The following is a 19,143-nucleotide window of genomic DNA, read 5'->3' as shown; positions in this document are numbered from 1 at the left end:
GTGAAGTGCGATGATCCCAGTCGTGAGGGAAAGTGACAGGCCTTGGGAGAGGGGAATCCATCACTGTCATGTCCAGAGCTACTGGGAGATGCTTCTTCATGTCGCCCAGGCCCAACTCTGCAGCTGCTGGGGCTGGTGAAAAACAAGGTAATGGGGAAAGAAACAGGGAAAGTCACTATTGCCCGTGTGTTCTTCCTTGTTGCTCAAGATTTGAATGCTAATGTTCTAATGATGCAGCGGGTCATTTTCACTTAGGTGGAGAATTCCCCCCCCACACACACACACATGTACACGCCGCTCCTCTCCCTGATGAGCCATTTGCTCCTCTGCCATTCTTTCGTGATACCTTTCTCCCCTCCCCCGTTTCTCATCAGTGGATTTGATCTTGCCTTCTGTCTCCAGGGTTACACAAGCTGCCAAATCTGGGGGAGAGCCTCTTCTTACTGAATCTGAAGCAGGGGAGACACCATTGGTTTCATAGATGCTCACGCTTGCTGAGCTGGGTGGGAGGGGAGGCAGGTCTGCAGATCAGGCCAAGGGTGTGTTGGCAGGGCTGGATGGGGCAGGAATTGGCTGCAGGTTGGGATTGTGGTGCATCATCAGGACGGGACAGGGGGAGGGAACCAGGGTGCTGCAGGGGTAGGGTTGAAGCCCCACACAAGAGCACAAGCCTCAATCTCATTGACAGGCACTGCAAGCCCAGCCTGGGACAGCTTTCCTGGGGGAGCTTAAATCCACAAATGGATGCCCCCTGTTACGTTCTTGTCCAGGGGGACAAGAGAATGCCAAGAGTGGCACCGGCTCTGGGGTGACCTATTTGTAAAGGAAGCAAAAAGTCGGTGTCTAACCTGGCTGAGCCACTCCCTGCTTCCGTCGCGTGGGCTAATGATTTGTAGGTCTCAGCGCAAATGTGGGAGCTAGGAATGCCCGAATGCTAATCCCAGCTGTGTGACTGACCTGCTGGATGACATCTGCCCTCTCTGGGCCTCAACTTGCCCAGCTGTACAACGGGAATATCTGCTTCCCTATCTTCTAGGGGGAGTGGGGCAATTAATTGCTTGGAAGATGAAAAGTACTAGGTCATGTCAGTGGTGTAGGTGATTTCACTTGGAGTATTTCTCCTTAACTCCTCCCCATCCCTGTGCTGAGCAGACCTTGGAGCTTTAACCCACTCAGCTGTGACACAAGTTCTGCAGGCCAGGTTTTTGAAGGTACTTAGGCATCTAAAGATGCACCAGGGCCTCGCAGGATTTCCAAAAGCACTGACTGGGAGTTAGGCACCTAATGGGGTTAACAAAGTGCCTATCTGCATCTTGAGGCCCTTCATTCACATGCCCATGCACTAAATCCAGATGACCAGCTAAGTGTATGCCAAGTTTGGGGAAGTGAAGAGCCTCTCTCCGCTTCCAGACAAGCGAGCAAAAGCTAAAAACAAAACCTCCCGCCCTGGGCCTGACAGCTCTAATCTCAATGTGTCCCTTTCTCATGCTTCGCACATCTCCTCCCCAACCTGTGCAGCCTTTTGTAGAAATTGAGTCACTCCAAAGGCCTCTGCAGAGCAACTAGGATTCCAGTCCCCCCCCCTTCTCCACACCTGGCTGTTGCTTAGTGTCAGTTTGGCTTATTTGTATGGAAGGCTCTAGATCACGGAGTTACTCTGCCTCATGAACACCCAGCGAGGTAGGCCTGATCCCCTTCCATCTAAAGCCAGTGGGAATTTTGCCAGGCACTTTGCTGAAGGCAGGACTGGGCCCATTCGCGCTCCTGTGTTTCACATCTTGCTTGTAGTTCAGGCCCAACTCCCAGGCAGGGCCTGTTGAGATCAGATTGCCTCTGCCTGCCTTGGGTTTAGTTCAAACACAAGCTTAATTGTGTTGGTTTTCTAAACAGCTCACGTGGCTGATAATTCCGCCCCCCCCACCCTTTCCTTTCTCTGTGATGGAGAGCAGCAATTTTGGGGGGGTGTATGCGCCCGTAGCGAGTCTGGTGGGTGCACCGAGTCATATTCATGAGGAGAGGGGCTCTGCTCTTCCGTTGCTCACAGAGCACTCTGTGAGGCAATTCAGCCAGCCAGCACCAAGACCCGAGAAGGTGCGTGCAGCCCTACTGTTAGTGTGGTGGTGACACATGGGGGGGGGGGGGTGTGTGTGTGGTGGTTGTATCATAGGGACAAGAATAGGATGGTGCCATATGCATTGTGCTAAGTCTGGGTAGTGAAATACCACTGTCGCTTGTACAAAGGGGGGTGACGCGTGGCTAATCTGTTATGATTCTTTGCATTCATATAGTGAGGACCTCAGTTCTTTGCCAATGTGCATTAATCCGCATCACAGCTCCCACCAAGGGATCTCCATCTTACAGATGAGGAAACAGAGGGGAAATAAGTGGCTTTGCCCAAGCTGACACAGTGGAACAGGGCAGGACCAGGAATAGAACCCAGGAGTCCTGACCCCTAATCTTTGCCCTACCCAGTAGCTTGCACCTGTCTTCCTATCGTTGCTTTCCCCCATGATGCTAGCCTGGCGAAGGTGCCGGATGTACTGGTTAGATTGCTGTGATTACGGCACATGCTGAAGTCTGAGGTCTTGCTAAAATCCAGCGATTTCCAATTAACTTTTGCTTAATTAACTTTGTGAATATTCAGAAGCCTCTCGCCTTCTCACCTGCTCCTCGTGTGGCTGTGCTCTCCCCTGGACTCTCTCCATTAGATTCCATTAGCCAGGCCCTGCCTGATCGGGAGGGATTGTAAGAGACTCGCATTGTCCCGCTGCCAAAGACCCAGTCGAAGATGGCTGCAATTTGCTGCCTCGGTGAGCATGGCCTCCTGCTGGGATGCTAGGGGCTTGTGGGTGTTTGGAGGAAGTGGTGTAACCGCATGTGGGAGACGAAAGGCTTTTCTACCTGGAATGCTAGTGCACAGGAGCACTGCGGAGCACGCTACTGGTCTTCCAGTGTGCTGTAGTCAGGGCCGCATGGGACCCTACTGTGTGGCCTGCTAGTGCACTCTAGATTCACACCCTGGCTTGCTGCACAGAACTGTCCAGTGTAGACGAGCCATAAGGAATCCAGGGGCATTCACTTGGCATCTGAGTGATGGTTAGAACAGGCAGAGCTGCCTGATGCCGTGTGTAACAGGTGCTTTTAGTTGTATGTTTTCTGTGTGTAAATCAGTGCTGCTGAGGTGCCAGATTCAGCCCAAGAGAAAGGTACTTGGGAGCTTGTGGCCTCTATCGGTCCTCAGAGCAGGTACAAGACAGACAACTGCACCACAGGCCTGGTCTCCATCTTGTCTCTGCCAGAGTGGCCCTGTCCTGCCAGACCTGCTAGCACTTAGAGGAGAGTGAAAGCTTCATTCGGCCTTTGGCCTCACCATCGAGGCTGCCAAGTTTTCCAGCCAGTGCCAGCAGTTTGTTGTGCTCTGGATTCCTCTAGGAGCTTGGCTGAAACTCACACAACCTCATTTCACATGGGTCACTGAATACAAACCACTTTCTCTCACCGCCAGCCTGATGTGCATTTCAGCCTCATGACTTTGGCATTGTTTGTAGCTGGTGTTCCGCTCTCAAGGGCATTGAATTAGCTCTGGTGTGGCTAATTGTAGACAAGGTGGAGGTGATTTTTGTACCAGCTGGGTTTAGTGCTGATTGAAAATGGAGTCAGCTCAACCAGCACAAATCATGGCTTACCTTGTCCGGACACACTGTGCCATGCCTAGAGACTCCATCTGAGACCAGTGTCCCCTTGTGACAGGTGCTCTGCAAACATACATTGAGAAACAGTGCTTTGCGGGAGGACTCACCAAAAGTGAACCTGTATCAGAGGGGTAGTCATGCTAGTCTGTATCCACAAAAACGAGTCTGGTGGCACCTTAAAAATGAACAGATTTATTTGGGTATAAGTCTTCGTGGGTAAAAAACCCACTTCAGATGAATGGAAGAATTGAACTTGGGTCTCTTGCGTTGCAGTCCAGCCTCTTACCCACAACACCTTCCTGTAGACAAGCCCCCAGGCAAATGGCTGAGGACCCCCTTCCCAGTCCCCTAAGCCATCCTGCCACACTCCTTCCACGGTATGCATCCGATGAAGTGAGCTGTAGCTCACGAAAGCTCATGCTCAAATAAATTGGTTAGTCTCTAAGGTGCCACGAGTACTCCTTTTCTTTTTGCGAATACAGACTAACACGGCTGTTACTCTGAAATCTGACTCCTAGCACTGTGGCATTGAGCCTGAATTCCCAGATCCCACTCTCTCTGTGTATCGAAATGCAGGCTCCCAATTCTGCCCCGAGGGCCTCCCAGTTCTGCCCCAGCACGGCGTCCCTACCCTTGAAGAAGGTGACAGACTTAGACAGACTGTCTCTTGCCTCCAAGGCATTACATTTGCTGAGATCTCTTTTAACTGGGAGGTAATTTCCCAGAGGTGCCAGCAGTTGCCTTAATGTGAACTGTCAAAATGATGTAAAATTGCACCGTGCAGGCTGCACTGCTCCCTTTTATTCTGATACATCTAATGTGACAATTTTGTCAAAGCTTGTTTTAAAAAGCTGTTTTGACTGGGTGCTAATGGCTTCTTCCTAATCAGCCAATTGCTGGCGTTGATTTCCTCCAGCTCAGCAGTTGGGAAGTGACTTTTACAAGCGAGTAAGCGCTCCCGCCCTGGGGACAGCGCTGGGCTGAGTGCGGGTATTCCGATGGCCCCGCTCATGCCTTGTGAGCCTTCCTGATGCCTGAAAATGTGTTGTGAAGGCAGGGCACTTCTACCGGCGCGCTGAGTGTGCTGGATGCTGTGAACTCTTGCACCGGGGTGTGTGTCTGCATCCTGCAGCTCGGGAATGTGGGGAAAAGCCAGGGAGGGTCAAGCAGTGAGTTAATGCACCAGCCTCTCCTCTCTGGAGGCCAGAATGTAAATAAATGGCTTGCAGATAATCGACCTCCTCCATGCAGGATAGAACTGATTACATGACCTAGCACTGGAATTGAGCAGGGGCCTCAGACCAGGCGTGCAGAAGGTGCTGCAGGTCAGGAAGCAGGTTCACTGCCAAAGGCTTGGATGGGGGTATTGGGGGTGCGCTTGGGACTAAAATGGCAGCAGGTGCCGTAGGACAGGATGAAGGTGCATCGGCGGAGCTGCATGGGTGCATCTGGGGGTGAAATCCCAGGCATTGCGGTGGGTCAGGACTGAGGTGCATTGAGGGCGCAGTGGAAGGCTGGGATGCAGGGCATACTGCAGGTTTGGGACTGAGGTGTGTTGGGAGAGGGCAGGCAAGAGTGGCCCAGGATTGGAACAGCAGGGGGTGCTGCAGGTTAGGCTCAGGATGCATTGACTGGGAAAGCTTTGGAGAGAATAGCAAGGGCACAGAAAAGCCCAGGCTGAGATGTGGGGAGGGATAGCTCAGTGGTTTGAACGTTGGCCTGCTAAACCCAGGGTTGTGAGTTCAATCCTTAAGGGGGCCATTTAGGGATCTGGGGCAAAAAAAAATTGGTGATTGGTCCTGCTTGGAGCAGGGGGTTGGACTAGATGATCTCCTGAGGTCCCTTCCAACCCTGATATTCTATGTATTGGCAGGGCCCCGTGTCAGCTTGTACAGTCCCTGGTTGCATTAAGTCGTAGTCTGTCACGCTCTCTGCTTATTTAGAGAACAGGCAGTGATGTGAGCCCAGCTGGGGTGGCAGTCTCCTCCTTTCACCAGTGATGGAATGGTCTCTACCTGCTGTGCAGAGGGCCTGAGGGAGAGCTCAGCAAGGGTGGATTCATCCCATGGGTGGATTGATGGAACTCTCCTAGAGAGAGCCTGCCACCCTGGCATGTCGTGTGCAACAGGCACGTCCTTCCCTGCGCCCTTGGGCGTGAGTGTGGGGTTAAAGGGAGGGATGCAGGGAAGGTCTCCAGGGGACCAATCCAGGGTGGAGCTCAGACACATTCTTCCAGGAGGGAGCGAAGGGCAAGAGAACAAGTTTGGGGCAGCTGTAGAGATGGGTGCTTGGGAAATGAATCTGGAGCAAAGTAGGGGCTGGGCAGGGCAGGGCGTGTGCAAAGGAAGCTGGGTGGGGAAGGGGATAGGGCCTGACCTGCCTTTCCAATGGCAGCACTTTTTGTCATGCAGTTGTGTGTAAGAACTGGGAGAATGCTACTTTCGGGAAGTGCTTGGTTGGGAGAGACGGGCACATACAGAGGCAGGAATAAAGCCTGAATGTGCCATGGTCTCAACTCTCTTATGCTTGAACATTGCACAGTCCTGACCTTGGCAGCTCCCAGTGAAGCTGGTGCTTGGCATTTCTCAAGATCTGACCCAAAGGGCAGGCTATGTCACAGGCCTGTGTGACAGCTGCTGTCTCGGCCAACGCCAGGGCCCTCCAGTGTTAAAAGCTGGAGTTTCTACCGTCTGATCGAAAGAGCCAGGCTGAGAGCTGTAACATACCCACATCGACTGGGCCGCAGCACTCACACGGACCAGTGGGCTCTATTCTGTCAGCTCCCATTCAGGCCAGTGAGGGCCATAGAGGCTCAGCATGACTGAGTGTGGGTGGGTCCCCGGCCACCTGAGCCCAACCTACCCGAACCACTGGGAGACTAGAAGGGCCACCAGGTGGCCCGTGGGCCTCAAGAATGGGGCTGCAGTCTGTGCTCTCCTTAACAGGAGTTAAAAATAAAAATCAATAAATGTCAGATTACCAAGATGGGATTAATAATATAACATTTAAAAAAAAATCCAGCTAATGGGATTTGGAGGCTAGATAATCAAGGCAGAGGATTAGAGATGTTCCAAATAAATCCCAAATGATGGACGTCTCCAGTGTATTTCTGTAAAAAGCCTCGCAGCCGAGCTGAACTTGGCTGTCAAGGTGGGTTTGCGAGCGCCACATGGTGTCCTCTGCAAATGCCAGGTTGCCTGGGCTGGAGGGGATGGATGATGTGGTAACTGTGGGTGGGAATTCTCCCCTGTATAGCAGCTGCATCGTTCGCGCTAGGCGCTGTACAAGAGCACATAGGGTGTGGCTGTAATCACACAAGCAAGCGGCTGCAGTTCTGCAAGTGTGAGAGCTGTATGGTGTAGTCAGCTGAAAGATCCGACAATCGCTTCCGTGGCATGGCGGTAATTGACATGAAGGGCTGCTTGGGGGCCGTGGTTTCCGATGGACACCGAACAGGAATGCCATTTGATGCTGAACTGGCCTGTTCCTACTGAGTGGCTGCTTGAGAGGCTGGGTGCCGGGGGGATCTGTTCACACTGATCAGGATGCTCCATTGTGTGAGAAAGATGAATGGCTGTCTACGTGCCTTTCTATTTATGAACTGGCAGCAGTTGGTGGGGATAGGACACTCCCATTTCTGCAAGGTGAAGGAAAATCTGCATTGAATGGAGCATCCTCTCTTGGCTTCAGACCCAGCTGGGCATTTCCTTCTTGTAAGCTGTTTCCACTCCCCCAACTGCATTTTCCCATAATCTCCTTGTTTCCCACCTCCGTGCACACTGGCAGACAGATTTTCTGCCTCCACCCCACCCCTCCCCCCCGCCCCAGAAGTGGCCACTATCTGCATGTACCCTAACAGTCTCCTGGGAATTGTCCATGCAGCACCCCCTGTACAGATGACCGCAGACAACATCGCTGCTAGACCCATCCCAGACCCACTTGGGAAATTGGGATTAGAACTCTCATCCTTGTCCAGAAATGCAGGCCTTGGCCACGTGAGCCAAAGAACAGCAGCACCAGGTGGTGATAGTAGATCTTATGCTCTCTGCCTTTAGAAGGAGACATCCCCTAGATGCACACGCCTCCTCGTTCTCCTCTTGCATTGCGGCCCTTGGCTACCTGTAGCCACATTCTCCATGTCATACCTCTTGGCTCCTAGTACATCTCTTCCTTTCCAGTTTCTGGCTTAATACCTTTGTGCATATTTTAATGGCTCTGCATCACTCTAAGACCTTCTGTACCCAGAAGCCAAATGCTCCTTGTGGAATTGGAATGTCTCCTCTTTGGATTAGACATGATGGCCGCAAAAGTGGCGGGTGAGTCTCCTGGAGATTTATCAGGAGCAGGTTGGGTGTGGGGGGGAGGAGCTTGGGGCATGGGTCACTTGCTGGAGGATTCTCTGCTCCTTGAAGTCTTTAAACCACGATTTGAGGACTTCAGTAGCTCAGACATAGGGTGAGAGGTTTTTCGCGGGAGTGGGTGGGTGAGATTCTGTGGCGTGCGTTGTGCAGGAGGTCAGACTAGATGATCATCATGGTCCCTTCTGACCTTAATATCTATGAAATCTGTGCACATTTCCCATCTGCAATAATCGGTTGGGAATGAGGTTTAGCGAACAATCCCTCATAGTTACTGATTCAATTATTCCCTACTGCAGATTCGTTTGTGGTTACCCAGGAAAATAACCCCGGGACCTGATTCAATTTCCCACCTGCCACATCATCGGTTCCCTAGGGAATGGGAAGACAACAGATGTAAGGCTGGGCTCTGCAAAGGCAGGCCTTGGATCCCAGCGAGGGTTCCCTCACTGCACAGCAAAAGAAACCTGAGCAAGGTCTGCTCTGGGCTGGGGGAGACAGGCTCAGGACCCCGCCATCGTGCCATTGCCAGGGTCCCAGGGAGAACATTCTGGCTAGGGGATGCTGAGGGCATCTGGCCGGTTTGGGGTTTTGTGTGCTTTCTCCTCTGCATCTCCTGCTGGAGGTGGTGTTTGATGGCAGCAGAGCCCTGACGCAGCAGGGGCATTGGGACCCCCCCAGGCTTTGCGGGTGCAGACTGAGTGAATTTGCAACCTAGATTCTAGGGGACTGTTGTGCCTCGTGGTGGACCCCAGAGTGGTTTTCCTCTCTTCTTCTCAGCAGCTGAGACCTCTCTGTGCTCTCAAGTAGCTCAACCTGCATTTGGCCCATGACATGGGGATGCTCTGTGTAGTGGCCCTTGGCCAAGAGCCTCCCCGGGAGCTAGACAGAGAATCCCATGGTCGGTCTGTGTCCAGCAGCCTGGGTCAAGAATCCCCTTTGTGTTAGCCACAGCCGGGTCTTGGCTTTTCACTACCCCGAGGGATGTAGCAAAGCCCATTCCTCAAAGCTCAGAGGTGGATCCAACTTTCCCACAGCTCACTGGTGTTTGGATCTGGGGTCTGGCTTGGACCATCCTTACTCGCTGCACAGACCTGAAGGCTGATGCTGCTTCTGCTTTAAATCCCACTTCCCCCACCAAGCAGTAACTACCAGTGTCCCTGTTCCTCTGGCAGCTGTTCTCCCTCAGGCCTCACTCCAATGTCCTCCTCGGGAGCAGCAGGGCCTATGGAGGGCAGAGAGGAAAGCTCTCTGGAGAATGGCATTTCTCCCCTCAAGGCTGGGCTCTCATTCTAATCCCTTGCCATGGGGAAATAGTCAATGCGTGTTCTCAGGTCAGTCATCTCCAGTATTGATTCCAGCAGGAGATTCCCTTGGGCGTTGGTGTGTGAAATTAATTACTTGAGGAGAGGAGCTGGCTGTGTCCTTGGCAGGCTGAAGATCTAGGGAAAGCTCATCCTTTCTCCGGGTGGGAGCTGAAAGGCTCCTGGATGCTCTGACCCTGGAAAGGGGTTTTACACTTCCAGCAGGTCTTGTTCCTCCATGGAAGGCTAGGGGATGCGGCATAATCAGACTGCCTGGTGGGGTGGGTGACCCTCCAACCTGATGCACTAGGATTCCTCGGGAAGATACTGGACACTTGTTGATGGAGAATGGGCCCTGGGCTAAGGCAGAGGGATTGTTGGGCAGGCTGAGGTGCCATGCTTCTCTGAAAGGGGACTTGGGATAAGCCTTCCCTATCTAGTCTCTTGCCCATTCCCGAGCTATCTGGCCTGCTTTACCACTTAGGAGCTTTCTTTTTTTCCCTATCTGCCTCTGCACTGTGCAAACAGAGTGCAGCTGGGCTCTTTCTGGCTGATGCAGCTTCACCAGTAATAAAGATTCAGCTGGACAAATGCCCCGTGACATGGGCAGACCCTTACACCCGGGACAATGGGTACAAAACATGATCATGTCGGAAGGTTGGGGATAAATGACTATGCAGGGTGCAGGGCAATGGGGAATCAGGCTCCCAGCATTTGCTGAAAGGTGGGGGAGGTGCAAGTGAGAGGAAGGATGGCTCAGTGGTTAGGGTGCTAGCTTGAGACACTTGGGTTCAATAACTTGCTCTGCCACAGACTCTGTGTAACCCTGAGGATGTGTCCTAGTCTCTCTGTGCTTGAAAAAGGTTGTTTAGTAGAGGTGAAGCTCAGAAAAGACCATTAGGTTCACAGAGCCTATTCTCCTGCCTAACCCAGGTTATGAGAATGCACCAAGTCACTTTGACACCAAGCCCTTATTTTGTGTCAGTGGGCAAGAGACCCCTTATTAGGAAGTACCCATTTCCTTCTTCTGGTGCAATAAAGTGTCCGTGTCTTTGCTGGTGGGGGGGGGGGGGGGCCTCTGGCTGAAACGAAATGCTTACATTTTGGTTATTGGGGAAAAAAATGAAAACTTCTAATGAAATGAAAAAACCATTTCTTCTGGCTTCTCTTCATGCAATACATGCATCTGTATTGGAGCTGGTCAAAAAGAGAATTCACTTTCAACACCATCTCCTTGGTCTGGGCTGCAGTTTGAAGACTTTTAGCACATTGTCTGGCTCTTACCATCCTGGTGGCTGTCTTCACCCTCTCTGGGTCTGTCTTAATTCCCACCTTGCTCCCCTGTCTAGCAGAACTGTCATCCTGGTTAATCAGTTGCCCTCACTATTAAGTATCATTAAGGCTTAATTCAGTTCCCTTGGAAGTGTCTTGATTATTAAGTGGAATCGCTGATTAAGCGGGTTTGGAGTAAGGGCAAAATCTTTCCTTCACGGATGGGAGCAGAGGCACTAAGAAGTGGGCCAGGGGCAGGCATGGAAGCATTGAGCTCCATGGGTGCTGGGGGTTTCAGCGGGCCGTTGTGAGGAATCCTGGCCCCAGTCATGTCATGGAGAGTTTGCCCATTGACTTTAATTGGGGCAGGACCCCAACCCAGGGTGCAGAGTGTGTACGTGCAGCACGCCACGTCTGGGTGATCATCTAACGCCCCCCTTCTCTTCCACTTACCCTGCCCCAGCCTCCCTGGGACCTGCAGTTCCGTGCCTAGCTGGCGAGCCGCCTCCTTGCCCTGCCCAGCTCTCAGTCTCCCAGGCCGGCAGCAGGAGAGCGAATGAGCTAAGCAGTGCCACAGACCATGCTGAAGCTTTACGATGTGTTTCCTCACCTTGTAGATGTACTCGACATTTGCCCTATAAATAAAAGCCAATTCGGTTGTTTGCTTGTACAGTCAATAATGGGCCGGTGACCTAGGAATCACCCATCCATCTTGGCCAGCGACAGCCGGCAGGCGCTGTCATGGGACAGTACGTGGCCAGAGGACAGGCCAGCCAGCTAACAGAGAGCTGGATTCATGTCACGCCTCTGCGGCACCTGAGGGGGGCTGCTTTCTGCCTCCCTGCAATGGCAGCAGCTGTCACTCTTCTGGCGAGGGTCACCTCTCCTTTGGGGGCCCATTGAATGAGGAGTGGCCAGTCTGCTTCCTCAACCCCATTCACAGCCAAGAGCAGCATGTGCCCATGACTAGGTACTGGGTTGGGACCCAGGAGACCTGATTCTGTTCCGGCTGTGTGATTTTTTTGGGTGAGCCTGTCTTTGCTTTCCCTCCCATACCTGCCATCATAATGGTCCCTTTGCTACCCAGTTCAGGATTCCAACTCAGTCAGTGCCGGGAGAACGGAGCAGCTAGACCAGGTCTTGAGAGTGTCTCCGGCTGCTGGGGCACTTGGGAACCTTTGTTCCATTTAGAAATACCTATGGCTGGGTCTAAGCTGGACCTGCCTCCCATCTCTGCTTTGTCTTTGTCCAGGGCACGACATGAACCACTGGAAGAACCTCAAAGCTTAGTGTGTTTGTGTGGTGGTGGCATGTATCTGGGTGTTTGAAGGAGGGGTTGAAGTATGGAGGGCTGAGATTTTGAAGTGGGCGGGGCTGGATATGTCCACAGGTGGTCTTGCGTGCCTGTCCCCATATGTGTTGAGCTTATGTGTTCGCAGTGGGGTGAGGCTCTCTTCTGGGGAGGACAAGTGAGTCTCTTGTTCATTACGTTGTGTTAGGCTGAGGTCGGTGCAGCTGGGGTGAAGGGAGCCTCCTTTATAACAATTCACTTTGGAAGCCCCCTCCCTGCAAAGGAAGTGTTTTCCTTGCTGCCAGGGCCAGGCAGAGGGTTGCAGTGGGGCAGGCTGTGTTTAGGGGAGGGCTAGGATTTCATTGGGAGGATGCTGTGGGGGTCAGAAGGGTGTTGCTGCTGACAGCACAATGGGGGCGAGTTTTGTTTTGCCCAGGCTGCTGTGGGAAGGCAGTGGCGGTGTTTTGAGGAGGTTACATTGGACAGAACAGGTGTTGTATTTGTGGAGGTGGCACTGGGTAAGGGGGAAGATCTCTTGCTGGGAGGTGGCATGGGAGTGGGGCACCCTGTTGCCAGGAGATGGCACAAGAGGAGAGTGAGTCCCCTTTCCATCTAGCTGGGTAAGGGCTGGAGCTGGAAGTTTAGATCTGGATCCAGAGTCCCAAAAGGTTTTGATATGAGCCTGGGGCACAACACCCCCACCTCCTCCCATCACACCACTGCAGGCCCAGCTCCCTGCTCTGAGCTTCTCTCTACCTGTGATGAGGCCCTGACCTCCAGGCAGGGCTGACACCCACAGCATCCTGTGCCAGCCAGCAGTCCCTTGCGATTGCTTTGCTGTCCTGCTGCAAGAGCCCTGATCAGCAGCCCCAGGGCTGTCCCCACATCCCTACCCAACACAGGGAAAGGCACCGATCTCCGCTGACACAGGCGGATTTGCTACCCCAGGAGTAGGTTGTTGGCAAGCAGCAGCTGTTTCTGAACACCAAGGCAGAAATGTCTTCACACCTCCAGCTGCTGGGGGCTGTGACCCAGCACTCCCTAGTCTGCAGCACTTCCAATGCATGGGAGGGGACTGGGTGTGCTCAACTGGGGGGGGAAAAGGGAGGTCTTCATTTGTTGGGGGATTGCCCGGGGGGGGTCCTGATTACAAGCAAGGGGAGCTGCCCCGGGGGAGGCGGCCATGTGGCCCTTGTTTGTTTGAGGGGTGGGGAAGGTCTGTTGGTTTCCACCGTGCCCTCGGTGTCGCATCCCCCCTGCAAGAGCTGATAGCAGATCTGACACCTAAGGCAGCGTAAGGGTTGCTGGAACTCTGCTGTGCGGTCTGTTGTGGGTAGAGAAACAACAGAGGGAAAGACAAGGGGGTTAGGAGGAAGAGATGGAGGCTGAGGGAAGGGACTCAAGGTGTGTCTTTGCAGTTAAAGCACTGAGGAGGCCGTGTTGCTTAGGGGTTAGTGGACACAACTGAGAGGCAGGACTCCTGGGTTCTGTTCCTGTTCTGCCCATGTGGCTTTGGCAGAGTCACTTTTCCTATCTGTAAAATGGGGCTAATAAAACTTGCCTTCTCTGTGAGTTAATTAATGACATCACAATGAGGCTTTGATGTCTGCCTAGTGCTCTGAGCAGCTCCGATGAAAGGGGCTGGAGGAAGGCAAAGTATAAATTCAACATGCTTTTAAAAATATATCCAGAGAGGGCCAGATTCTCAAGGGCTCAGCACCCACAAATGGGTCTGGATTCTTAGAAAAGCCTAGCTACATAAAAGCCCCATTTTCAATGCACTCAGCACCCAACTGGCCAAGTTCTTGTGACCAAACGTGACTATATCGAACAAATGCAGCCTCAAGATTTGTGTTCTTGAGCACCGGTGGAGTGTGCTTGGTGCCTTTCACCTATAATCACTTGTCCTCTGGAGGAATTGTCATGTGCCTTATCCCGCTGGCTAGAAGTAGGCAGGCTAGATTGGGATGGGCAGCCCCGGTTTTGGATCCCCGCTCACCCGGAACGTCAGTGTCCTCACCACACAGTTGGGCTCCAGCATGCAGGCCTGGGAGGAGACTGTTGTCCTTGAAGAGCGTTGGTGCAGAAAATCCAGCTTGTGGCACTGGTGGGCCACGAACCCAGCGTGCTGCCAGATGGGAGGAGGGGTGGTGAGAGCAGCATGACAAGTAACCTCGCACTGCTTTGGTTCACATGCTGCTTAGCTGCTCCTTGGCACCCGTTAGTCAGTTCAGAGTGGCCCCTCTGGGGCTAGTGACTAGGGTCTTGACCCAACTCCTGTCGATGTCCACCCAACATCTTCTCTTAACTTCAGTGGTGCGGGCTCAGCTCCTGGCTGTTACTTGGCCCATTAGCTGCTTGCATGCCACTGCCCTGAACAGATCTGGACTCCCGCTTCACTACCACAGCTGTGTGAAACACACAGGGCGGGCTGGGGAAGCTGCTTGGGTGGGCAGCTGCTGCACCGGGTGTCCTGAAGGAGCCAAGGCTGCCGGCTCTTAAAGAGGCGTGGGCTCGGATTTGTCTTTCTGATGTGCTGGTCAATGCCATCGATCGGCTAGGAGTGAGGAATCAATTGTAATTTGGTTGAAGCTCCCACAGCAGGAGCATGAGAGGAGTAATTAGAACACCAGAGACCGTGTGTGCTGAGGCCTCCATGAGACATGGGCATCAGGGGCTGCTTAATGAAGTCTGCAGCCAACTGGATAGTTAAGGTGAGGATGGGGTGTTGCCTGGGTGGGTGTCAGGGGCAGGACAAATCCCAGCCTCTTCCCTTCCCCTTTCCAATCTGCACGTGCGCACACGTACTCGGATTCCCTGCTTTGCAGGCTGGCTAGCCACAATGCAGGCTGGCTAGCCACAATGCAGGCTCCTGGGGGGGGGGCGGGGGGCAGTAGGATTGATGGGCTGTGCAGAGGGATTAAGAAAAGATGGAAAGGGGGAGGAGGATCAAGGGCCAAATTCTTACTTGGAGTAAAGGGGGCTGATTGACACCAGGGGAGACCCTGGGAAATGCAACAACTAAATGTATTTTTTTAAAATGTTTTTCCCTGTTGTAGCATGTGCAATGAGCAGGTCTCAAAGCACTTCAGAAACATCTGTGACCTACATCTCCCCCATCTCCCTCCCTCTCTATGTAGAGAACTGGCATTTGCAAGAGATGGGGAAACCGAGGCAGTGAGCTGGGACGTTATTTGCCCAAAGTCACCCAGTGATTCAGCAGCAGGGCTGAGAATAGAACCCTGGAATCCTACTGCCCAGTTCTGCACCTTGATCACATCCTTCCTCCCCCAACCAATGCCATCTTTCTACCCCCTCCTTACACCCTAAACCCCCCCCCCCCAAGAAGTGTACATATTGCCAAATAAAACCACTATTGAAATGACAGCAAAATCCCAGAATTCCAGTGGCACTTAACTCTTGGCAGCATGGGGGGGGGGGAGAACTTTCATTGAAGCACTAAAATAAAGTGAAAGAAACCAACCTGTGTGTTTAAAATCCCATTTCCCCTGCCCTCCCCACAACTGCCTGACAAGTTCCTCCCACGCAGCGAAAGGCAGCTGATTTCCAGAGCTCTGACTTGATAGGTGCTCCGATGAAAAGGCCTTTCTAATGCTCCCCAGCAAGAATTACAGACCATCTGGAATTTGAAAGAGCAGGGAGGCAGACCAGTTAATTGTAAGCTCCTTCTTCTCAATATAAGGAACCCTTCTACCCAAGGGAGAGCTCCTCTTGGGGGGTTGGGGAGGGACACTAGTGAGTGTGGTGGTTGGGCTTGGGGGGTTGGTGGAGAGGGGGGCTCTGGAGCTGTGTGTGTAGGGGAGGAAGAGGGAGTACGTGAGCTCGGCGAAAGGTCATGGAGGCTATAAATGGGATTCGGGGAAGGAAATGTCATTGTGAAGCATGAGTAACATAATGCCTGGGATAGGGAGGGAGAGGAGGCGGCCCACTGGGATGTGCGGGGAGAATCGAGGGGGGTTTATGGGCCAAAACCGGTGTTGATGCACACCAAGGTCGGGGGAGGCACATCTCTTGCTTTAGGGCATAGGCTGATAGCCACAGCCCCCAGGCAGGTGTCTTCACTCCCCCCCAGCCAGCCCGGGATGGACAGAGCTGCAGAACCGGCCCTGGCTGCCTTCCCTCAGAGCATCTGCATCTGGCCAGGCCGGGAGGCTGGATACCAGAGCCAAAAGCCCAGTGGTCTGATCCACTGTGTTGCATGAAACCAGGGACGGAGGGTCCTGGGGGGATCCAGGCTGTAGCCCCTTGTCAGGACCGATGACTCCTCTGACCTTCCTCAGCAAAGGAAGGTGAGGGAAGGGGAACAAAGATGGAGAGGTGGGAGGGGAGAGAAGTCGGGGGATGACTGTCTTTCTAGGAGAGCTAATAAAGACAGATGAGTACCATTCTTGATTAAAGACAAGTATTCAGTCTGCTGTTGCATGATGAGTGCGGTGGACAAGCTGGTCGGGTAATGAATTAATTGACTGGGCATGTGGCTGTCCTATTGCTTGTGGTGTGAAAGGTACCCATAAAGCCAAGTGGGGCAGAAATCTGGTGGCTCTGCCATTGTCCATCACAACCCACCCCAGGCTTCCTTTCCAGAAGGGTGAGAGGGGAGCCTGCTGAGATCTGAAGGGGAAGGGCCAGCTAGAACACAGGTTTCTGCCCAAGGATTTTGCACCCCAGCTAGCGGGGATCTAGCCAGTGTAGCAAGGTGGGAAGTGCTGAGTGTCACCTGCTTGTGATCCCAGAGTTGAGAGCCTGGGATTAGAGCCATGTGCAGGCTGGAGACAAATGGAGCAGCAGACAGGACATTTTTGAACTTTTGCCAAGCACTGGGCTGGACTTACTGCTCTGGTCACAGTATTGCAGTTCTGGGGTACACCCACTCTCCCACCTTGTTCAGTCAGACCGGTGGCAACTTTCCCAAGCAGGAATGTCAGCACGGGACTTGTCCTGGACCTAGGGCTTCAGAATATTGAAGCTAGAATCAGGTCTACAGGAGTTTCCCTGCAGCAGGCTTTCCAAGTCTGGCTCTCCAAGACAAGGGAGTGAGCAGAGGAAATGCTGACAAAATGCTACTGGCTTCAAATTGACATTAAAGGATGGGGTTTGCTGCTTATTTGGTTTGGGCTAGCTCCTAAGGACACCAGCCAAGGCTAAGGGGCCCCATTGTGCAGCCGAAGTAAAAACAGACACATTCTTGTCTTGGTTAGATCAGGAGGTGGGGACCATGCCCTTTGACATGGTCCTATTTCAGTCTGTGCTGAGCGGCATTACTGAAGGGGTGTTGGGTGGCTTCGGGCCAGTCACTTCGGCTTTCTATGCCTCAGGTGTTCAGCTGCAAATGGGGTGATACTCTCTTCCTCCCACGCTTTGGCTGTCTTGTTGATTTAGATGGTTATTGCTTCGGGACAGGGCCTGTCCCTCACTCTGTAGCTACAGCACTGAATATAACAAGGCCTTGATCTTGGCTGGGGCTTGTGTGTGCTATCAAAATACAGAATAGTGAACGGTGCTTGAGAGCAGAACCTGGTGCTCTCGGACGCCGGTGCACACCCGGGGCTTTAGTGGGATGATTCTGGATTGGCACTTCTGTGAGTGAGAGGAGACCGATGGGCTAGAGTTCCCAACCATGTGGGATGTCACAGAAACCTGGGCTTCCTGAACTCAAAGCCTTAGGGCTTGGCCAGCCCTGCTCCATGTAAGGAGAAGGCATATAGGAGGGGGTATGGTGCAATTGTCACTCATGTTGGCAGCGTCAGCAGAGACCAAGGGCTGTGCGGGGGACAATAGAGATGGATCTACCCTCTCTGCCCTAGGGGGTCCCTCTAGCTCAGGGGTTGGTTACGTTGGCAGGGCAACATATCTCCTTTATGGCTAGAGGGCTTCAGACTCCAGGATTCTCAGTACAGCACTAAAATGTACAATGGGGAGGATGACAGGTTTCAGAGTAACAGCCGTGTTAGTCTGTATTCGCAAAAAGAAAAGGAGGACTTGTGGCACCTTAGAGACTCTCTAAGTCTCTAAGGTGCCACAAGTCCTCCTTTTCTTAATGGGGAGGATGGTGGCCTATGATGGGGTGTCTACCCCACTGGACTAGAAGGGGTTAAGGTGGCCAGGTAGGCAGATTAACTCCATAGGCTGCACCTGGAGGTAGAGCCAGGGAGTTGATTGCAAGCAGGCTCAGCTATGCAAGAACAGGTGGGGCCTATAAAGCCAGGAAGATGGCAACAGACAGGGCTTCTAGGAAAGGGCAGTCCCTTTCTGGGAGGAGGGTTGGAGCTGGTACACCTGTGGGGTGGGACAGAGTGGTGAGAAGCAGTCCAGGGAAGGAACAGTGAGGGCTGGGAGAGGAAAGCCCAGAACTAGGGTCCCTGGACTGGAACCCAGAGTAGAGAGTGGGCCCAGATACCCCTACTGGCCACTGAGGGAGTGGAACCATGGGGCAAAGAGTGGGAAGACTGCCTCGGGCTGCTGAAGGAAAGACTTTGATGTGCCCCAGAAGGGGGGGAATGCTGAGTGACCTGGCCAAAGGGCTGGGTCATGAAGAGGATGCTGCTGTTCCTGGAGTGAGAGGGGGCTGCAGACCAAGGGGGGAGAGGATGTGACCATTGGAAGGGGAGTTGACCTCACGAGCTAATCCCCGGAGCGGCCAGGAGGAGACATCAGACTAGCCGTGAGTGGTCACAGCTGCCCTGGGGCGGTGGGGGAGGGCTTCTCCTGGGGGCTGAGGGAGGATAAATAACCCTGTGGGGGGAGGATGGTGCTTTGGAGGAGCTGCCCTTTGGACGGCAGGGCCCCTTCATTTCCCCACTGTACAGACCCTCAAAGTGTTCAGTGGTGGTTCTGTCCGGGGAGTTTCCTGATGCGTTGTCACCCCAGATGGAAGGCCCCTCGCTCTCCTGTACAGCACCTCAGGCTGACTGCACATGGGTGCAATCGCTCCCTGTTTCAGTCCCAGAACCGGCAGGCTGGCTGCCTAAAACCGCCTGCCAGATACCTGAATCCGAGGTTGATTAATGCCCGGGCGGGGGAACTGTATGCTGGGCCGAATCCAGCTATGGTGTAAGCAAGTGAAGTCAGTGCCATTGCCTTTCCATTTACACAGGGCACCCGATTGGTCACTGGGTTATTCCAGTGTGATCCTGCTGTAACTTGAGTGGTTTCCATGGCCTCACTTGGGAAGAATGCACTGGTCACATGGGGCTGGGTTTGGGCCG

This window comes from Lepidochelys kempii, chromosome 22 (genome assembly GCF_965140285.1).
Source record: "Lepidochelys kempii isolate rLepKem1 chromosome 22, rLepKem1.hap1, whole genome shotgun sequence".
Classification (NCBI taxonomy): Eukaryota; Metazoa; Chordata; order Testudines; family Cheloniidae; genus Lepidochelys; species Lepidochelys kempii.
Note: the sequence above shows the minus strand (reverse complement) of the source record.